This window comes from Pimephales promelas, chromosome 16 (assembly GCF_988280905.1).
Source record: "Pimephales promelas chromosome 16, fPimPro1.hap1.1, whole genome shotgun sequence".
NCBI classification, from domain to species: domain Eukaryota; kingdom Metazoa; phylum Chordata; class Actinopteri; order Cypriniformes; family Leuciscidae; genus Pimephales; species Pimephales promelas.
In genome coordinates, this window is record NC_142784.1 from 3,380,154 (window position 1) to 3,401,892 (window position 21,739).

General features: G+C 38.7%; 1 pseudogene; it reads right to left on the reverse strand.

The window, feature by feature from the left end:
- Positions 1–12,653: 12,653 nt before the first annotated feature.
- Positions 12,654–14,991, reverse strand: LOC148971936 (uncharacterized; annotated as a pseudogene).
- Positions 14,992–21,739: the final 6,748 nt, after the last annotated feature.

Consider the following 21,739-nt stretch of genomic DNA (forward strand, 5'->3'; position numbering starts at 1 on the left):
TATTCGACGGGCCAGAAATCCTGACCGTTGGCCCAGAGTAAGCCCCGATGAAGCCCCGATGAAGTGACAGTGGAAACGCGACTGGCCCTGGCACGCACTAGCACAGCTCGGCCCTGGCCCGGCAGTGGAAACGCGGCTAGTGTTTCTAAGTAAGAGTGCCACATATTTAAGATTACATGTCAAGTTTAAAGGTGTTTAACTTCAAATTCAGGGGTTCTGTGAACATCTTCTCACTCATTCTGTGGCTCATATCATGGTCAGTGCCATTTGGTGAGGTGTGTTGCCTGCAGTCCATTGACTATAAACTTACAGACCTCAAGGTGTTACTTAAAGGTTGAATTTACTTAGATCATAATCAATATCCTAGACTCTATAATGAGTCTTTTTTCTTTCCATTAAGTTCGACCATTAGATCTTAACATATCCAATTAGGCAAATTCGCAGCCATCAGGGAAAGGAAAAGTGGGTTTCTTTGCATTGGGTATGTGTGTGTGTCAAGGAATGCTTTCCTTTGTTTTTACACTTTTACTTTTTTGCTCTAACAAGTGATTCTTATTAGAGGAAACTTTTGATTCACCCAACCTCGAGCTGGATTGTGATGTAATGGGACACATTAAAATGAAATCCAGATGGTCTTCTACCCAGATATAAAATACTGCATGTTACATGCATTCACAAACTTAAGAGTGAAATATAACTTACATAGCATCATTAACTGCGCTTCTCAACAGTGCCTCGTAACGTACTCAAATTTCATTCAGGGGAATCAGAACATTTCGGAGCAAAAACCCTCTAGAACTAGAAACACTGGAGTGAAAGTAAAAGCTGTAAAAGAGCAGACATAAAATTGAGAAAGAAAAGAAACATATCCCAGGAGTTGAACAGGCTGCCTCTGGCAATCAAATACAAAGCTCTTGTTGTAGAACAGTTCTTGAGGTAACTGGCATTTGTCAGTGTTGCTCTGGTGTGTCTGGTTAATGTTGTGTGTGCTGGCATAGAGACTGTTCATAATGGGAACGGAGGGCATTTGGGATCGATCCAGGAAAACGGCATCAACCCCTAATGTTCAGACTAAACTTGTTTCTTTAAATTGTTCTGTGATTTTAGCTTAACATTTGTCCCAACAAATCGATTCTGTTGCAGAGGGTCTAAATAATAGTCATGAAATGGTGCACAATCATGTCTAAATGGTAAACAATAAGCGACGCGGAAAGAAACTGCAATTTGTAGTAAGCTAGCAGTGATGTGTTTGTTGAAAATCAGCATTTTTGTTTGACGCAGTCTGGAATTTTTGCAGACCCATCCAGGCACCACACAGGAAGGATGACGTGAAGTTTTACAAAAACAAAGCCACGATTCTTTGTTCACAAGCCACGGTCATGGATGGTGAGACTTCTTCTTGGCGTTCTTTGTTAAATTGTCGTGAGCCAAAGGGTTCACCCAGATCCTTTCCGAATCGCCAAAGACAAACATACGTCATAACATCATGACGGATAAGAGGCCGTGGTACAGATTCCAACCACACCAAGACTACGTGGCATAAAATCTATTGTGGCATCTGTAGAATGTAAAATGTACTAATAACTTTAGAACAATGAAAGCAAAAATGCCGCACAACATATAATAATCAAACATGTCTGATGTTATTGGTGTCAGAATTATTGTAATATGAGAAATTAAGTGGAATTATGAATTTTGCAAGAACATGGGAACCTTTTACAATTCAGAATCATGTAATTATGGTAATTCCAGTAAGCCGTGAATGCACCATTATTACACAGCTATGGATACCAATGAGATTTCATAGTGGGCGTAACCAAAATGATGTCACAGAAATAGAAACCAAGTGTGTGACAAAATGTCTTGTCACTCCTCTTTTGTTGTGGCTGATTAAAAATATAAACCCAGATTAACATGTAAGCGATTATCACTGTATGATGACAAAGTCAAGCTTTTGTATTACATGATTAATCTACCATACTGTGCTATGAAATAGTATCATAATACCGTAATTCATAAATTTTTCTAGCCTGGCTAACGTTCATTTTCTTGTATTTGAGGCGTGGTTTACAAATGCCCAGAGCCGCATTATTGGGTGCTGAGAATGTCTATCAAATGCGCCTATACGTAGCTCATAGCCAATCGGTTCAATGATACCATATGACAAATGTAGAGCGACAGAAAATTAGACGATGAAGATGACGATGGGTCAGAGATTTACACAAAAAGTGTTTCTCAATGTCAAGGATACTTCCTTGGCAGGACGGGTCCTTCCAAGTCATTTCCTTCAGAGGCTAGACGAGGCTCCTCTTTAGCATTCGGAGCACACGTAAATGGAACAGGCTAGCTAGTGCACGTCATTGCGTCATTACATCAGTGAAAGGTACGCTTTTGACAAATGTGCTTTCCACATAGACTCACACATCAATAAGGAACTTATAAAAAATAAGCACATATAAAATACAAATAAAATACATATACAATCAAAAGATTTTTGAAAATAAATATGTTTTAAGCTTTGATTTAAAAATAGTAAGAGATGGAGCCTGTCTTAAGTTAATTGGGAGAGTATTCCAAAGTCTGGGTGCAGCGATGCAAAACGCTCGATCTCCTCTGCGCCTTAACTGCGATTTTGGGATGGACAGTAGGGCCAAATTTGAGGAGCGTAGAGACCTTGCAGGCTTTTGTTCTATTAATAATTCTGCTAGATATGTTGATGCTAATCCATTCAACGATTTATAAACTAAAAGTAATTCTTTAAATTCTACTCTATAACACACCGGTAACCAGTGCAATGATCTTAGGATCAGTGTAATATGCTCTCTCTTTTTTCCACACAGGAAACGGGCAGTAGCATTTTGGACAAAATGTAAATGAGATAGTGTTTGCTAATTCCCAGATATACTGTACGTAACAAACTACAATTATGAAGAAAAACATAACTGACAAGTATAATCACAATAATTGATTTATTGCGAAAATGTCAAAACCGATACCAAAAGCCGTTCATATGATGAAGCGTTGCAGTCACAGTCTTCTCTCTGGCAGTATTGTAATAGTTTTGTATGAAGTACAGAGCAGAAATTAAATTACTAATCAAAATGTTAATCTGGCTTCGATTCGCGCTTCTCCATTTCAAATGAACTAAACCAATGAACGTTTGATATCACTGCTGTAAAACATTGCTTCTCAAGGGCGCAATTTTTGAATTTGAATTCATCACCAGCGCGGGATTTGACATGTACGGTCGCTGCTGAGAATGGAGAGATCACGACTGGATAAAAGGCTGAATTAGGAGTTGTTTCTTGCTAACAACTATGGATTCTAAATATGTGGATTACATCAAACTAATAAAATTGATGTCTTTTGTGAATTTTTGTCGTGTTTTATAGGAGAAAACGCTTTATGTGTCTCAAGGTAAATAAACTATTACAAAATGGTTGAATGAGTAACGTTAAAGAATGTATTTTTAAGGTTTTATAGTGTATTGTTTAACACCATGCAGGTGAAAAGAGCAAAATGTTAATATTTATGAGTATTATATCAATAAATGCGACTGAAAACTTCATTAATAAGACAGTGGCATGTAATAGAGTCAAAACATAATGCTACGATATTAATATGCATAAATTGTGATATGTGTGAAATGTGTACGTCGGTGGATTTGTTCATACGTAAATCAATTACGTTTTTGTGGTGTCAATACGTAAATATTTTACGTTTTAGTACTGTAAATACGTCAGTATTATACATTTCTGCGCATATAAAACGTAATTATATATACGTATAATAGAACGAAACTTTACGTACAAATACATACGTATTCTCATGAGATCATGTTGCTCATAGCTGTACAATCCACTCCCTAGTTTTTATCTCTGTGATAAACAGTCAAACAGGCGTTTCTACACGTCAAAAATAAAGAGAATAACCATACAATTACAATATGAAATATTACAATATTTCATGCGATTTGCCATAAAAATTAATACAGAATATTCACACATGCTAAGCACCTATAGCGATTGTTGCAGGAATAGCAGGATAAATGCGAAATATAACATTTCAACATCATGTCATGACATCTCTGTTAAACTCTTCCCTCTCGTCTCGTGTCCTCGTCTGCTTTCATCATGTAACCGTGATTTGATATCCCCTCGGGAAATCCTTTCTTTCTTTCATTTGTATAAAAGTTTTGGTTTCTTTAAGTATTTCCCCAGATAGCAAACTGACATTAAATCAACGTGGAAATATGACATCGAAACAACGTTGATCTGACATTGTTTTGCTCATCGAATTAACGTTGAACCAACGTCAGACGCGTCATTCTTTCAAAACTAACGGGAAATCAACTTGAAATCAACGCGTTGTTTCAACGTTATGAAAGCAAACCAATTTTTGATTTTCATTTACCTTTGAAGAATGCCGCGTCTGACGTTGGTTCAACGTTAATTCGATGAGCAAAATCAACGTTGTTTCAATGTCATGAGAGACGTCGTTTCCACGTTGATTCAATGTCAGTTTGCTGTCTGGGTCCTATCTAATTCATCTCATAGGAGAGGAGTAGCCTGGGTTTTCCCATTCTGCCTTGCCGCGGCGCGATTTTATTTGTGCTGCTATGTAGTCTGGATACCATGAACCAAATTTTTTCTCTGAAATAGGGAACCAATCACAGAACGGGAAGGGAGCACAGGCACATTTGATAGACTTACAGGCGCATTTGATAGACATTCGTAGCACCCAATAATACAGCTCTGGGCATTCGTAGACCACGCCTCAAATACGAGAAAAATTACATGTGGTTTCCAGAACACGTTTCATTCTCAGTGATACATGGTCTGGCGTTAGCCAGGCTAGGAGAGGAGATTAATTTAGCCTAATTTGGTAATGTTACCTCGCGTTAGCCAGGCTAGGAGAGGAGATGAATTTAGCCTAATTTGGTAATCTTACCTCGAAGACTTTAACCTCTGTTCTCTCTCTCCTTCTCTCTCTCTCGTACTTCCATTTCCAAACTCCCCGCGTTCTCCGCATTCTCATCCATTAGCGTCATATAGAACGCTACTGTAATGAGTTACAATAGTCCCATCTCGTTGAAATAAATACATGAATTAATTTCTCAAGATCTTTAAAAGAGAGAAACGGCTTTGCTTTAATGAGCAGACGTAGCTGATAAAAACACGATTTTACCACAGAATTTATTTGACGATCAAATTTTAAATTATCATCTAAAACAAAAACCCAAATCTTTCACCCAGGGTCTCAAATATATGGACATCTCCCCCAGATTGAAGTTTACAGATTTTGATAGCTCAGATGGGCTAAAAATAATGATTTCAGTTTTCTTTTCGTTAAAAATTTAAAAAAATCAAAGAAAGCCATACCTTTACCTCCTCTAGGTATGCTATAAGAGACGTTAGGCTTAAAGATTCTTGTTTCATGGGCAAATAAACCTGTGTGTCGTCTGCGTAACAGTGAAATGACAGACCGTGTTTTTTAAAAATGGACCCAAGAGGAAGCATATATAAAGAAAATAATAATGGAGCTAAAATAGAGCCCTGCGGAACTCCATAGTGTAGGTGTGCTGTATTCGAATAATGTTCGCCCATCTTAACTGAAAAGCTCCTATTTGTTAAAAACGATATTAACCATTTCAAAGCTGTACCTCCTATACCTACACAGTCCTTGAGATGGTCAATTAGGATAGTGCGATCAATAGTATCAAACGCTGCTGTTAAATCAAGAAGAACAAGTACTGAAAAATCACCAGAGTCAAGTAATTAAAATATCATTAAGAACTCTGACCAATGCAGTCCCTGTGGAGTGTTTTTTCGAGAAATTTAGAAACGAATGGCAAATTAGAAATTGGCCTAAAATTTGCCACAACAGAAGGATCCAGGTTAGATTTTTTTAATCATTGGACGAATCACTGCATGCTTTAAGCAGTCAGGCATAATGCCAGATTCTAGACTGCGATTTATTATAATCAAAAGATATGGAGCCATGTCTGTAATGAGTTGTTTGAATAAAAAAGGAGGAAGACTATCCAATGGTGAGCCAGAAGGCTTTAACTGCTTTGCTATTTCTAACAGCCTCAGTAACTAGTTAAACTCACAAAATGACACAGCATCGGTTTCATTTAAGAATTGGTTATTAGGATTAAGAAAAATTGTAGAGGACATGAAAGTTATACTCTGTCTAAGATCTCTTATTTTGTTTTCAAAAAAGAATAGAAACTCATCACATGACGGGGATGCAACCCCCGGAGATAAAGTCGATAGATTTAAAGCCACAATGTATTTTTTCTGCTTTAAAAATAGCAAAAATAACTGTATCTATGTTATATATTTCTGTTAGATATGTACTTACATTATCCCGACAGTTTCCACCAACTTTCAAATACGGAGAAATTTATAGTTTAATTCGAAGACACGGGACGTTTCTTTATTTCCGTTTCGTCGCCCGTCTATGGCGTCATGTAACCTTTGACTCCTCTATTTACTCTAACTTCCTTGCGGAACCCGGCGAAACCGCCAAACACAAAGGGGAACACTGGACTACCACCAGTAAAGCAAAGAAAATGACGAAGAAAAAAAAGTAGTACGTATTTTTATGTCTGTAAATCACGTGCCCGCTCACGAGCGCTCACTCTTAACACACTGTCCCCGGTGCTGCTCACGCATAAAGCGCTCCCTGTTCACAGTAACCGTGTCGTCTCATTCAAAACAGCCAACTGTTGCTGTTAGCGAGCAGCGCACATTGAATACTGATATGAGTCAGGCTGCGAATGTATGTGCCCGCTTCAGCGCACTCATGCTTAGTAAATAAACGCCTCACCTCCGGCGCCGCACACTCACTACATTCCCTTTAGCACATAGTGGATGCATAACGCAAACCCAGTCAAACCTTTGACTGCAGTATCTTATGCGCTTTATAATCCGGTGCGCCCTACATATGAAAAATGTTCTAAATAGGTCATTCATTGAAGGAGCGTAATGTAAATATTTATATTCGTCTGTATTATAGTTATGGACCACGATTACGCTTCGCCTGCACGTTCTGCTGCTACAGCCAGCTCAGTAAAGCTCAAACGTACGGGTGAAAAATATGACCCGAGAAGGGTTTGGGACAGGAGAAGCATGACACAGGTAAACATTGGGGTTGCATTTAAAGCTTCTCTACAGAGAGATGCCGTATATCCGTATATTTTGTGAAACAATGATGTCATGCCATGAGCTGAGCTGGTTGTCATTGACAGCGACAACAACTCCCGTGAGCCCACGCTCTTTCCCGACGTCATCAAAGTACGTCTTTTGTTATTATTTTAAATAAGTGACACCTGGTGGCCAAAAATCGCATACTGTACTGCATAAGTGTCTTTGGTCTGGAGCAGTTTTTGTTAATAATGTTTGATAAATGTCGACATTTGTCTTTCTTTACTTCCTTCCATAAGAGATGAATCGATGCCTCACCAATTACATATATTGCATAAAACATATTATGCATGTATCAATGCTATTCAAAGCCCTCCGAATATAATACTTATAACCTGTGTAAAGGAAAAAGACATCTGATATATTTGTGGTACTGTTTTGCATTTTACTAGTTAGTATATTAGGTATGTGTAAGGCATGTACGTTTATGCCTAAGAAGTATTATTATTTTTATTGTTATTAATATTTTTATTATTAGGTATATGGGTATATACCTATTATATGAAGGCGTATATGTGTAAAATGGTAAATGGACTGCATTTATATAGAGCTTTCACAGACCCAATCGCCACCAAAGTGCTTTACATGTTGCCTCACCGTTATCCATTCATACACCGACGGCAGCGACAGCCATGTATTATGCATTCTTTTATTGTTTGTCAACAACAAGCATTTGTCAAACATTTGTCTGATACTTACGTTTTCAACATCTATATTTGTCTATATATATATATATATATATATATATATATATATATATATATATACACTCACCGGCCACTTTATTAGGTACCCCATGCTAGTAACGGGTTGGACCCCCTTTTGCCTTCAGAACTGCCTCAATTCTTCGTGGCATAGATTCAACAAGGTGCTGGAAGCATTCCTCAGGGAGTTTGGTCCATATTGACATGATGGCATCACACAGTTGCCGCAGATTTGTCGGCTGCACATCCATGATGCGAATCTCCCGTTCCACCACATCCCAAAGATGCTCTATTGGATTGAGATCTGGTGACTGTGGAGGCCATTTGAGTACAGCGAACACATTGTCATGTTCAAGAAACCAGTCTGAGATGATTCCAGCTTTATGAAATGGTGCATTATCCTGCTGAAAGTAGCCATCAGAAGTTGGGTACATTGTGGTCATAAAGGGATGGACATGGTCAGCAACAATACTCAGGTAGGCTGTGGCGTTGCAACGATGCTCAATTGGTACCAAGGGGCCCAAAGAGTGCCAAGAAAATATTCCCCACACCATGACACCACCACCACCAGCCTGAACCGTTGATACAAGGCAGGATGGATCCAGCAGCAGAAATCGAGACTCATCACACCAGGCAACGTTTTTCCAATCTTCTATTGTCCAATTTCGATGAGCTTGTGCAAATTGTAGCCTCAGGCCCCGTCCACACTACTGCGTTTTCGTTTAAAAACGGACACCTTTTGCTACGTTTGCACCTCCCGTCCACACTAAAACGGGAAAAACGAAGACCTAAAACGGAGAAGTTTAGAAACGCTGCAGCTGCGTTTTGCGTTTTGAATCTCCGGAGGGCGTTGTAGTGTGGACGAGACAAAACGGAGGAGTTTACAAACGATGACGCAGAGGCTCACGATCGGCTCTATGATTGGGTGTCATCAGTCATGACGTATCTTTCCCTGATTCGCCAACCACTGTTTACACCGGCGCGCGCATGCCCAGTGTTGGTGAATGGTCACGTGATCCACGTTTTCAGTGGTTTTAGTGTGGACGGAGATAAATTCTAATACGCAGGTAAAACGCTAGTGTGGACGGAGATCGTTTTCGTTTTAATTCTCCGTTTTTAAACGAAAACGCAGTAGTGTGGACGGGGCCTCAGTTTCCTGTTCTTAGCTGAAAGGAGTGGCACCCGGTGTGGTCTTCTGCTGCTGTAGCCCATCTGCCTCAAAGTTCGACGTACTGTGCGTTCAGAGATGCTCTTCTGCCCACCTTGGTTGTAACGGGTGGTTATTTGAGTCACTGTTGCCCTTCTATCAGCTCGAACCAGTCTGGCCATTCTCCTCTGACCTCTGGCATCAACAAGGCATTTCCGCCCACAGAACTGCCGCTCACTGGATGTTTTTTCTTTTTCGGACCATTCTCTGTAAACCCTAGAGATGGTTGTGCGTGAAAATCCCAGTAGATTAGCAGTTTCTGAAATACTCAGACCAGCCCTTCTGGCACCAACAATCATGCCACGTTCAAAGTCACTCAAATCACCTTTCTTCCCCATACTGATGCTCGGTTTGAACTGCAGGAGATTGTCTTGACCATGTCTACATGCCTAAATGCACTGAGTTGCCGCCATGTGATTGGCTGCTTAGAAATTAAGTGTTAACGAGCAGTTGGACTGGTGTACCAAATAAAGTGGCCGGTGAGTGTATATATATATATTTTTTTATGTACTTATCTGTATTGCATTGTTTTGCTTAATAAATAAATAGTTTATGCGAGTAAGCCAATAAACAGAAATATGTTCTAGTGTCTTCTGGAACTCAAGGTTGTTTTAATATCCATATTAACATGGAATCAATTTAAAGTGTGTATAAGTATCTATATCCCCAGGCATTTAAATTTGTCCTACATTGAGTTGAGTAGCCAAAATAAGCAAACAAGAAAGCAAAACGAATGAAATCATGAATTCACAGTCCATAGGGCTCTGAAAAGAACCAATGGGAAACAATAAATCACATTTGGGAATTGCGACATGATGAAATGTCATGCACTGTCCCATAAGACTAATGTGTAAGGATGAAATAAAGTAGATAATAAACAGTGTCTTGTTGCATATGCACATTTTCTGGACAAGCTGCCCATAGTATGTGTAATAAATCATAATAAACACACAACACACAAGACTGCTGATGTTTATTAGAGCTGAAAAATAACAGGTAACACTAGTGCAATTTCACCCTCATCTATGTGACTGTTTCAGGTCCACAGCAACTTAACAGAGATGTATAAATAAATGTGAAGGAGATGTCTGTGCAGTTGGTACTCATAAAAATGAGTCAAAGAAAAAGCTTCATATTTACAGAAACAAATAAAATCTGTGACTCATTCTTGGATAACTCATTGCTGTTACTTGTAGTGTTAATGGCCAAAGAGAGAGTGCTAAAGCAAGTGAAACCCTGTCCTGTTTATTATTGACATGCTCAGATGGAAATGTCTTGGGTAAACTATGGTCTTCTATTCAAAAGAGTGTAAACAATACTGCCTTTTCTTGATTATTCTAGCCACTTGGCTCAATTAGCTATTGAGTATCCTTAGGACATATTTAATTAAAAAAGGAAGCTCTAAGGCCTGAAACATATTCATTAAAATTATGCTGTCCTGCTTCTTGCGTTATTTTGGTGGTAACAAACGACAGTAATCAGGGTGAAGCTATCCTTCATAGCTATCAGCTATCTATTAACCTGTAAATAAACTTGCTCGGCTTGCTTTACTCTATGTGTGTCACATGAAGGCAATTTTCTGCCGCTTGCAAACTGACTATTTTGAGGAGACAGTGGATTGCCATACAGATTGCACTCGATTTGCACGAATACACAGCAGGTTCACTCTCGCTCTTTTTAAGTCTTTAACACTAGCCGTGTTTCCATAACCCTTTGCGCAATTTAAAATTGAAAATTGCAAATATGCGCAATAGAAACATGTTTCGCTAAAAACTACCATATATCGCAAAAAAATGTTTTTACACTCGCATGAGGTGTTTTTTTCAGGCAATTTGAAAATAATATTTCACAAAACTGCAATGGAAGTTTTTTTGTTTTCGCATGTAACAGTCAGTCATTCTTTAAAGAAGACGTGGTGTGTTTGGACAGAAGACGAGACAGAGACGAGTTCTTTATTAAACTCATAAAAGACAAACGTATCAAGGGAATACTGGATTCTTAACAACAAGGAAATGCCACAATTTATCAAGACCTTGAAGCAGAAGGAGGGAGAAACTCCTCATATGTGCCGCTCTCGGTATAAGGGTCTCTCCTTGCCCATAATGCTTAGATAACACACCTACGTCTCCTTTCATTAAAAATAATGGCTAGTTTGGTGGCTGCGATATACTTAATCCTTGCCATGATTTTAGGAATGACTTGACGGAAAGGACAAATTAAGCAAATCGATCACGTGCATGCTGGGAGTATGGCAAGGTGACGCAGTGTCTCGTTTCCTCTTCAGCACTGTAAATTCTAACAAGTTCAGTTTACTTAAAAAAAGTTTGGAAACCGATTGCCTTATTTTTGCAAAGCAAACTTAAAGGGAAAACTGAAGTGAAGTTAATAATCAGTTAAAAGTAAAGAAACCAAACACTTTTCAAGTAAATTAAGTCATAAATATCAAGTTAGTTTAATGTAAAGTTCTAGTGAACATACTCAATGATATTTACTAATACTACTTAAGATTTAATAGTAAGATCACTTGAGTAATTCCATTTAACTAACAGTGTTATAATGTGTTCTGCAAACATCTTAAATACTATTATTCTCAACATGGTTTTAATCTGCCATTTTAAGCTACGGAGACTTAAAAAAATATGTGCAATCGGTTTCCACATTTTCTTCAAGTAAAGTGAACATATTTTTAGTAGTTCACTTAGCATGGAACACACTTAACACAAGTATGAAATTCTCAACTGTTTATTTTTTTGTAAAAAACATGTTTTTACAGATTAAGAACATCACAATAAAAATATACTTTAACATCTGAGTTCTCTTGAACTCTTAGCAGCATTCTGCTTCCAAAACAGGCACTGTATGCAAAAAAAAAAAAAAAACAGCAGCAAAAATAACATAAAATAGACCTTTGCAACCCAGAAGTAAATACCTTTTTCTTTTACCATGCCACATGTGGCTTACTAACCTTAACTTATTTGAACTATAGTGGCCACTTGAAATTAATATAAATGAATATGCCAGTATGCCTACATCTCAAAGGGATAGTTCACCCCAAAATGAAAACTCTGTCAGTAATCACTTACCCTCATGTTGTTCCAACCCCGTATGACTTTCGTTCATCTTCACAACACAAATTAAGATATTTTTATTAAATCTGTGAGCTGTCTCACTCCTTCATTGCCTTCTAAAGGATTGAAACTTACTAGCCCTGAAAAGTTACTATAGAAATTGTTAAAATTCCAAGTATCTACTGTGGCTCAATCTCAAGTTAATCAAGCGACGAGAATACTTTTTGTGCACAAACAAACTACTTGATTTTCCGTGCCTGAAAGTTTCAATCCCTTAGAACCCAATGGAGTAGTGATCCAGCTCTACGATTTAATCAAAAATATCTTAATTTGTATCCCGAAGATGAACAAAAAAAGTCGTACGGGGTTGAACAACATGAGGGTGACTGATTACTGCCAGAATTTTCATTTTGGGGTGAACTATCTCCTTAAACAGTTAAGGAGACAAAAACAGATAATCAGATAAACAGATAGTCTCCTTAAGCTTGGGCATCGAATGAAGAAAGTAAGGAGACACAAGTTTAGATTACAAGCTGATTTTTAAGGGTTTGCAGTTTTGGTTTGAGATTCTTCCCTCCCAAAGACAGAAATACCCGCTGAATGAAATCAAATGTGTTCCTCATTGTCTTTGGGTAGTCTAAATTTAGAGCATAGATCAAGGCAAAAAGAAGACATACAGCATGTGGCAAATTTGGGACATCATCCACGACAACCGTTCCCTCCAAAACGATTGCTCACATTGCGTCCACGTTGAGGGCATTTGGACTTTTGGCAGGGATGTCTTCAGGTAGAATTGTGAGCAGGCCAACATCTACTTCACTGAAGTCTGCGTCTACATCCACATCCTAAGTAGAGAAGGAATAATCAGAATTGTTTCACAAGAGACACATTTACTATCGCAAAACTACAAAAAGTATACCCAGAAATATTATTTTGCCTAACATGAGCTATACTCTCATGGAATAAAACAAAATAGCAATTTAAGAAAGCAGAAACATCAATTTTATTACTTACAAAGCACATCCTGAAAAATTCCTCTGGGTCATCCCCCAAAAGGACTGGAAGTCCCTGACAGTGTTGGGAGTAACGCATTACAAAAGTAATACATTACAGTAACATATTACTTTTTGCTGTAACGCAGTAGTGTAAGGCATTACTAATAAATTTTCAGTAATATTTTACTCGTTACATGTTCAGTCAGGCTTGTATTACAGTTGTATTACAGTGTAATGTCTGCTTTTACTTCTTAAAGGCAACAGACTATGTGAAAGTTTTAAAGCAGTCTTTTAGTGCCAGTTCAGAGCGGTCGCGTCTGTAACATTGTTTTTTCCTCATAAACGAACACGAAAACTAAAATAAAATAAATATTTTAAGTTCTATGGAGACTGCAGAGCCAACCCTTCCTCATCCGATTTGCGCAGTGTAATTAACAGAATTACAAAAAATATATTTTGCCTCCTATTTTTTTGTCACGCATGAATGTGTGTCTTTTCCCTAATATTAAAAATAAAACATAGACTGATATTTGTCTAATGTCTGGAGTTCTTTAAGGAAGTAGCCTATATACGTTTCAATACATGTATTTTCTGAGACTTTTTATTTCAAGTTTTGACTGCAAATGTCATGTCCATAATGCTGGACTTCCCCAATTTTAAATAATTTATCCTCAACTAGTTTTGTGGTGTAGGTCTACATATTTTATAATGTTAACTTCAAATAATACTAATAGCCTAATTTAAAGATAAGGCAGCATTGGATCTGGACGGTAAGGAGAATAACGCTGGAGTTGGAAGAGGCATGTCTCGATTCTGTAGGTTCGTGGATGTGGCGAATCACGATTTCGGTTTCATATTGCATATCGTTACAGCCCCAAAGTTAAGTTCTACTTAGTTATTTTGGTGAAAGTAACTCAAAAGTAATACATGAGTAATGTAACGCATTACAATTCTGAGACAGTAATATTGTAAGGTAATGAATTACTTTTAAATAACAGTAACAAGTAATACCTAATGTATTACAGTTTGGAAGTAACTTGCACAACACTGGTCCCTGAAGTACTGCAGTGTGAACAACTGTTACATCAGATGGCTAAGAAAAAGTAGACAGGTAGACACATTATTGGCCGAGGTTATCAATCATATGCAAATCATGATTCAAATACAGCATCATAAAAGAATCACCTTTGAATTAACTTGTTGCAAAATTTCATCAAGTATTCTGCCCTGGTTTCCTCCCTTTTTTCGGAAAATTTCAAACAAGCGTACAGAGTGAGTGCGTGTCCAACGCTGCGTAGAACTGAGATCTCAGATTTTTCCCAGATATGCGATTGAATTCTGCAAAGATCTAAGCACAAACATAGTGGTTGTTAACATTAAAACACACAATTCATAAAAAACACAGGGTTTTGTAGAGGAAAAGAAAACAAACCTGGCTTTCTGTGAAAAGTGCTGGCCACTTCTTCAGAATCTCACAAACAGGAGGTTCAGAGTGGACGATTTCTTTCCGTCTCAAAGCAAACGTGCTGTCCATCTTCTTGCCAATCAGGCTCACGTTTGGGGGCCTCTTTTTCATTTCTTCTACAAGTTCTATCCTTGTGCATTCTTGACTTTCTTCATCTTCCCCATTAGGAAAGTTTGGCAAGAAATTTAATTCAAATCACCTGGGTTTTTTAAAGCCTGACTTTGTTGCCATCGTTGCACCTCTCTTTTCACCAACTGCAACATCACTACAGCCACATTTACGCAGTTTTGTTCTATAGTTGGCCATTTTAAATTTCAGGCTGTTTTTCCAGCCAGCTGAGCCTGTTGGAGAGCCCTGTTCAGTCAAACAGGGATGTGCTTTGATCAGAGCTGTAGCAACTTGGGCGAAATCTTCATCTCTTGGATATGCCTTAAAGGTGTACATGGCCCCAGCAAGTGCTTCCAGTATGTCATGTTTAATGTCTCTTCCAACATCAAGAGTTGTTCCATCCTTCATAAAAGCAAGGTTTCCCTGACGGAGACGGTACTCAACATTAACAGAAAATTTGGGTATTTCAAATTCCTCAGGCCATTCAAGCTGCCGTTCTGCAGGTAACTGCTCTGATGTATCAGAACCTGAGAGAAGTGTAGTGCTAGCTTGACTTGAGGAGGGAGATGTTTGTTGAGGAATTATCTTCAGTGTTGCCCTCTCTGGCAAATCATTAATGTCACTGACATTACATAATGCATTATCAAAGTCAGGGTCTTCAAATTGGACACTGAACGTGTAGGTGAGCTGCAGCTTCTCTTGCAACACATGTTTCAAAACATCAACATCAGCTGGTTTTTCAGGAATGGTTACTTTTCTAATGTCACTGTCGTGCACGATAACGCGGAGTAACATTGGCATGGTTACGTGAAATTCTAAAATGGAAAAAAAAAGAGAAGTAGTAAAAAAAAAAACATGCCATAATACAAAGGATGTCATTTAGGAGCAGATGTAATACTTCAATGTGACAAAGAATTTGCCTTTGAGATTATAAGCTGCCAAAGGGAAGGGGTCGTTTAGTTCAGATGGCAGAACAACTTCCAGTGAATGTAAACTGCACAATTCATAAGAGCGCAAATGCTCAATGTACCATGCAGTCTGAGGTTTGCACAGGAAAATTATGTCAGTGTTGATCGTCAAGATTTTATCAATCTGCTTGAATTCTGGCAAACCTGAACAAGATCCAACTGAAACCACCATGTTTGGGCAGTACTTAATTCCATCAATGTAAACACTGGATGAAACAAGCACAGTACTACAATTAGGACTCTGCAGCTCTAGATATTCCTGAACATTTTCAGGAAAGGCTGTGATAAGTGAACTACAGACCCTGTCTATTTGTACTCTTGGCTTGAAAAAAGAACTGCCATCCATGTGATAGGCAAGTGCCATTTGATGCTTCTTGGCTAGCATTAGGCGGACATTTTTGAAATTTTGTGCATTACGGATCACTTTTTTGAAGAATTTATGTTTCCACTCAAATCTGATTGTCCACAAATTCCTCAATGGCCCATACATTTTGATCAGTTGAGGATAATGCTCCATGTAGTGATGCTTTGGACGCAGCACAAAGTTTGGAAACACTTCTTTAAGCAAAGCTCTGTGTTCTGAGATCTTGCAATTCAAGAATTCCACAGCATCATCAGAAAAGTGAGTAGACAAAGCCAATTCAACGATATCTTTCAACAACATTAGAATATCCCAGGTATGGTCATTCTCTCCCACTTTATGGCCAATCAAGAGTGGGAGGAGCCTCAAGAGGGCCCAATTCTCATGGCCATTTCCCCCTATTGTTTGCTTACTTGTGTAAGATTTTGGAATTGGCTGTGGCTGGTCAGTCCTGTCTGAAAATTTGTATGGGAATTGTTTGATGGCATCATTTAAGGAATCTAGGGAAAAGTAATGTTTGCCAATTAAATCCTTCAAACACAACGCCATCTCTACAGGAACAACACCCTCTAAGAGATCATGCAACAGATCTGGAGGAAAACCACCAATTGCATTAAAGTGTTTCAAATTGTCACTCAATGGACAGCTATTCTTCACACCATACTGTGCCACCAAAGTACTATCCAGTAGAACATCTTGAACATGCTGTTGGTGTTTTTCTTTTGTCCTCATTTCAAAAGAGCCGGACCTAACTTCTTTGACTTGAATGTCATCCCTTGTGGCCATGCAAAATCTACACGGCAAATTCACTCTAAAGCTCTCCTGAAATCCTGCCAAAGAATGGGCACCCAGATTATCTGCCAGGACATGCAGAACAGATCCCCTTACACATGATCCCAACTGCTCAACATATACTCCCTGCTCTTCAAGACATTTCAGGTCTTCAATTAGATGGAGTACTTTTGAGTAGCCATGTTGCTTAACTACATTTGTTTTACACAAAAGAGCTAACTGAATAGTATGCAAAGATGATGTGTGTTTCGCAAGAACCCAGTAGATTGCACACAATTTGTGTTTTTTTCGTGATGTTCCAAGTGGATTGGCCACTTCAAAATCATCTATGTAGAGATTAAGGGATATTCTACAATCACCCTCTGCGAAAAAAGAATTATCCCTATAATGGGTACCATCCCTGTAACTACTGTATCCCCTTGAAGTCTCACCAGCAGCCAGCACCGCATCAAGAACTTCCTGTTTATTTAGCAATTTCTGCAACATTTGAATAATTGGGACATACGCATAATATTGATCATCTCCATCTATTTTGTACTCAATAGGAACAACAACTGGAAATTCACTCATGAAATACGATGCTCTCCTATTAGTTGTGGATAGAGGACCCCCTTCCTTTGTACAGCGTAACAGCACACTGGTGTCAGTAACTGTCTTGACAAGCTCTTTCACAACTGTGCTTTCTACCTCACCACAGTGCTTAACAATAGTCTGCTGTATTGTGTTATACAACAGTGGCCCAGACAATAAATGAATTTGATTCAACTGTTGGATAATTTCTTGTGTCGCACTATCAGAAATGTGCAAGATTGTTTGCATTTTCAAAAAAAGTGATGCCAAATTGTGTTCCAACTTTTGCTTTGTGTCATCCAAATTGTCTTGTTCCTCTGCCACATTACAATCATCTTCACTGCCTGAGGTGTCAACAAGTGGATAAACTGTATCTTCTTCTGTGTGACTACGCTGAGTGCTTAAAACAACCCCAACTTTCAAATCTTTAAAGCAGTGGTGGTGGTGTGCCTTACATTTATGCGCATTAAATGTGGAATACACATTAGTGTCAAATGAACAGTCTTTGAAAGGACACTGAACTTTCTCGTTATTCCTCAAATGGGTACGCAAATGGGCAAAATAATCTGACTCGCTACACGGCTCAGTAAAGTCACAAACATGGCACTTGTAACAAACTAAAGCATGACCGGAACTACTTGATTCTGCAATTCTATGCTGGGAATGGATTTTTGATAAATGCACTTTTAATGCATTAAATGACTTAAAAGTACATGGACACTCAGAATGGAGACATGGTACTGGAACAATTCGTGAATATGTTCCATGGTTTATGCGGTAGTGTTTAAGAAGCTGTGCCCTCTTTTCTGATTTGTAAGTGCATAACTTACATTTCCACTGCATAGCAGCTCATCAACTGGTATTCTAAAAGATAAAAAATAAATAAAAGTTATTCCATCAATCAAGAGTCAATGAACAAACAACATAATCAGATGCATAGATCAATGTTTCTCTCCCTCTTTTTTTTCCAAATTGTGGGACACAACATGCAAAGCAGTTGGTCATTGAGTTAAATAAAAACAGCACCGGTATTAAATATTATTTTAAAAATAAGACTGTTAAAGTTTACGTGCTAACTTATATTTAAATAAGTTTATACAAATGTTATACTATATATGTTTATACTCTGCTTGAGGAGGTGGGTTAAGGGGTCTGCTAATACTCTGTAACAAACTCGATAAAAAAAACAAACAAACACAAAAAACCACACCTCACTATTAGTGATGGGAAGTCCGCTTCTTTCCCGCGAACCGGTTCTTTCGGACAGTTCGTTTTAATGAACCGGTTAAAGGAGCAATGTGTGATTTTTAGCGACATCTAGTGGTTCGGTTGCGAGTTTGCACCAGGTTTGCACTAAGGGCTCAGCCCACTGCTCACCCCTCCCTTTCGAAGAAGCTACGGTTGCTAAAACGGGACAAACATCTCGTCGGCTGAGACAGCAGAGAATAGCCAGAGTAAGCCAAGAGTGTGTAACATTGTCACTGTTTCTGTACCACAGTCCATTATAAACCACATCATGGATACTGTTTACAAAGCCATAGTCAGGTGAGGATCAAGGGTTTTAATATATAATTTAATATAATAATGGTATTCAGCTGATTGTCTCACAAACGTAACCAGCAGCACATTTCTCCACACATACTGTAGCAAACCCATAATACAGCGAGGGAGAAGCTATATATTTTTTCTAACAGGGTAGTAATAGTTTAGCTGGCTAATATGAGCTGTTACTGTGGCTGAGCTGGGACGCGTCCGCATCGCATGAGTCCAAAGGTCGGAAGTGCGCGCGCTGTTACAATCATGTCATCTCCGCATCCCATAGATACTATTTACTACACACAATAGGCATTTTTCTCTGATTTTGAAAACTCTTCGTGATCGACTTTAGTGATCTAAAAGTCTCTATCGACGGGTTAGTGATTCCTGTAACGTACTGTTTTACGGTCAATGACATGAATACTAATCATCAGCTGTCTCACGAACGTAACAGCACATCTATCCCCAACATAACAAACCCATAACACAGCGAGGGAGAACTAAGTTACATGAAACAATCCCAACTACATATTTTACACCACTCACAAGGGAAAAGTCACTACTCACGGAGTGTAAGGCTAGCTTCCAGCTTTCTGCTACTTCTCTTTCAAGGTAGTGATGAAACGCGTTCTGTAGCGCTGTTTGTTCGCGTTCGCCTACGGTAGAAATATGACGTCACAACATGGCGACCTTCATGGAAGGGGATTCCCGCGGTTATGGAGCTATTAATGTCTCATTCTAAGGTAATAAAAACATTACGGTTAATTAAGTAAGTTCTTTATACACCACTGAAAACATAGTTATGGATTTCATATTGCATTTCTGTTAATAGATACTCATCTTTTTTACACATTGCACCTTTAAAAAAACGCTCATGTATCAGCACAGGATTCTTTTCAGAGACAGTGCTATCACGCGCAGTATCTCCAGCTCATCGGTTCTCCGTGCCGAACGTGTCCGAAAGAAACAGTTCTCGTTATTGTGCTGCTGCCTGCATATTGCCGTAATTATCATAATAAGCATGCATTTAATTTTTGAAGCAACCGCCCTGACTTGAGTTCAGCATTTATCGTCGCTTTTTTAACGTGCCCTGCCAAGTTAAAATTGTTATTTAAAAGATTTTAAAATAACTGATCAGTTAGCGGTCTTTTCCATCAATTTGTATTTTGCCTGGATTGCGCGCTGTCTAGAGTGAATGCAGCCATGTCTCTGAGCTGCCTCTTTCGAAATTAGCGCGTTCAGCTAACGTTATACTACAGTAGGCCTGTTTGCTGAGCGTCAACGAAAATCATTCCATAAACACAAAATTCAAAACGAGGTGACCCATTTGACACGTTTTGTAGAGTTTTTACTGAATTTTGAATTCTGAAAACAACATTCGCGTCTGCATAAACATCCATGATGATCAATCATCAGTTCAAATTATTGGCTAACCTCGCCCATCATTAAAACAAATTCATTAATTAATGTTAATAGTAACTAATAGGCAACCAGGCAGCTGTATTTACAGATATAAAGCGGCAAATAACTATTTTAAGCAGAAATTGCTTCAGATATGTGCAGTGGTCTTAACGTGGAATTCTTAACATGGGCTAATATATTCAACAAAACAGAATGCAACTAACAACAACAAGCAGAAAATGTAACGATTATTAAGCCTAGCACACAAACACATTGGAAAATGAGGTTTAAAGTAAAAGAGTTTACCTTGAACTTCACGAAGAGCGATCCTCTCGTCAACGCTGCATGCCATGTGCTTCTGTGCTGAGTGTGGGGGAGGGGAAATTGTCGACCAGTACGCATGCGTAACGGCACTTCTTGGCCATTTTGAGTAAGTTTACTTAAATTACGTTAGTCATGGGAGCTATATTTTCTAATATTTCAGCAACAATAGAAAAATTGTAGTAAACTCAACATTTTGGTTAAAATCAAGTAAACCTACTAGTATTTTTATAGTAAGGGGTATGATTTGATTTTACAGGGTTGGAGTTACATACGTAACGAGACGTTCCCTTTCAAGGGAACTTGATCTGCGTTTAAACACTGTGGGAAGGCTAAAACCCATGAAATCAATGCGCATATCTAGGCAAAAGCACCTGCGCCCCTGGATTGGAGCCAAGGTCAAGGTAGTAAAGCCTCACAAATGTATGAGGCGGGGACCAGCCTGCCGCATAACAAATGTCTTGGAGAGAAACTCCTGAGAGTAATGCTTTGGAAGAAGCTCTACTCCTAGTGGAGTGGGCCTGTACAGCCAAAGGTGAAGGCTGACTGTCTGACGCCCTCAACCACTCACTTCCTCATCCTCTGCTTAGATGCCGAACACCAATTTCTGTGTACCCCAAAGCAAACAAGCAGTGTTCAGATTTATCCACAGGCGTAAGTATTAAAGGCCCGAACTGGGCATAGCAGATAAAGTTTTTCTTGGTCTGACGTCTTGAGGAGGACAGAAGGCCTGCAGTACTATACAGTAGGTCTTACAGTGTTAGTAGGAACCTAAGGAACATAACTTGGTCTGAGGGTAAAGAAAAACCTTTATCACACCAGGAGCAAATTCCAGGCACAAGGGAGATACCGAAGGTGCATGAATGTATTATTATTATTATTTTGCTGTTAAACGTACTCGGTTACAAATGTAACCTTTGAAGTCTGGGGTTATGTGGCCTGAGGCATATAGTAGACCTAAAATCAGAGGCCAAGGGGGACCATAGAGAATTGGAGCCCACAAAGGGATATCTAGAGGTTTTGGACCCTTCA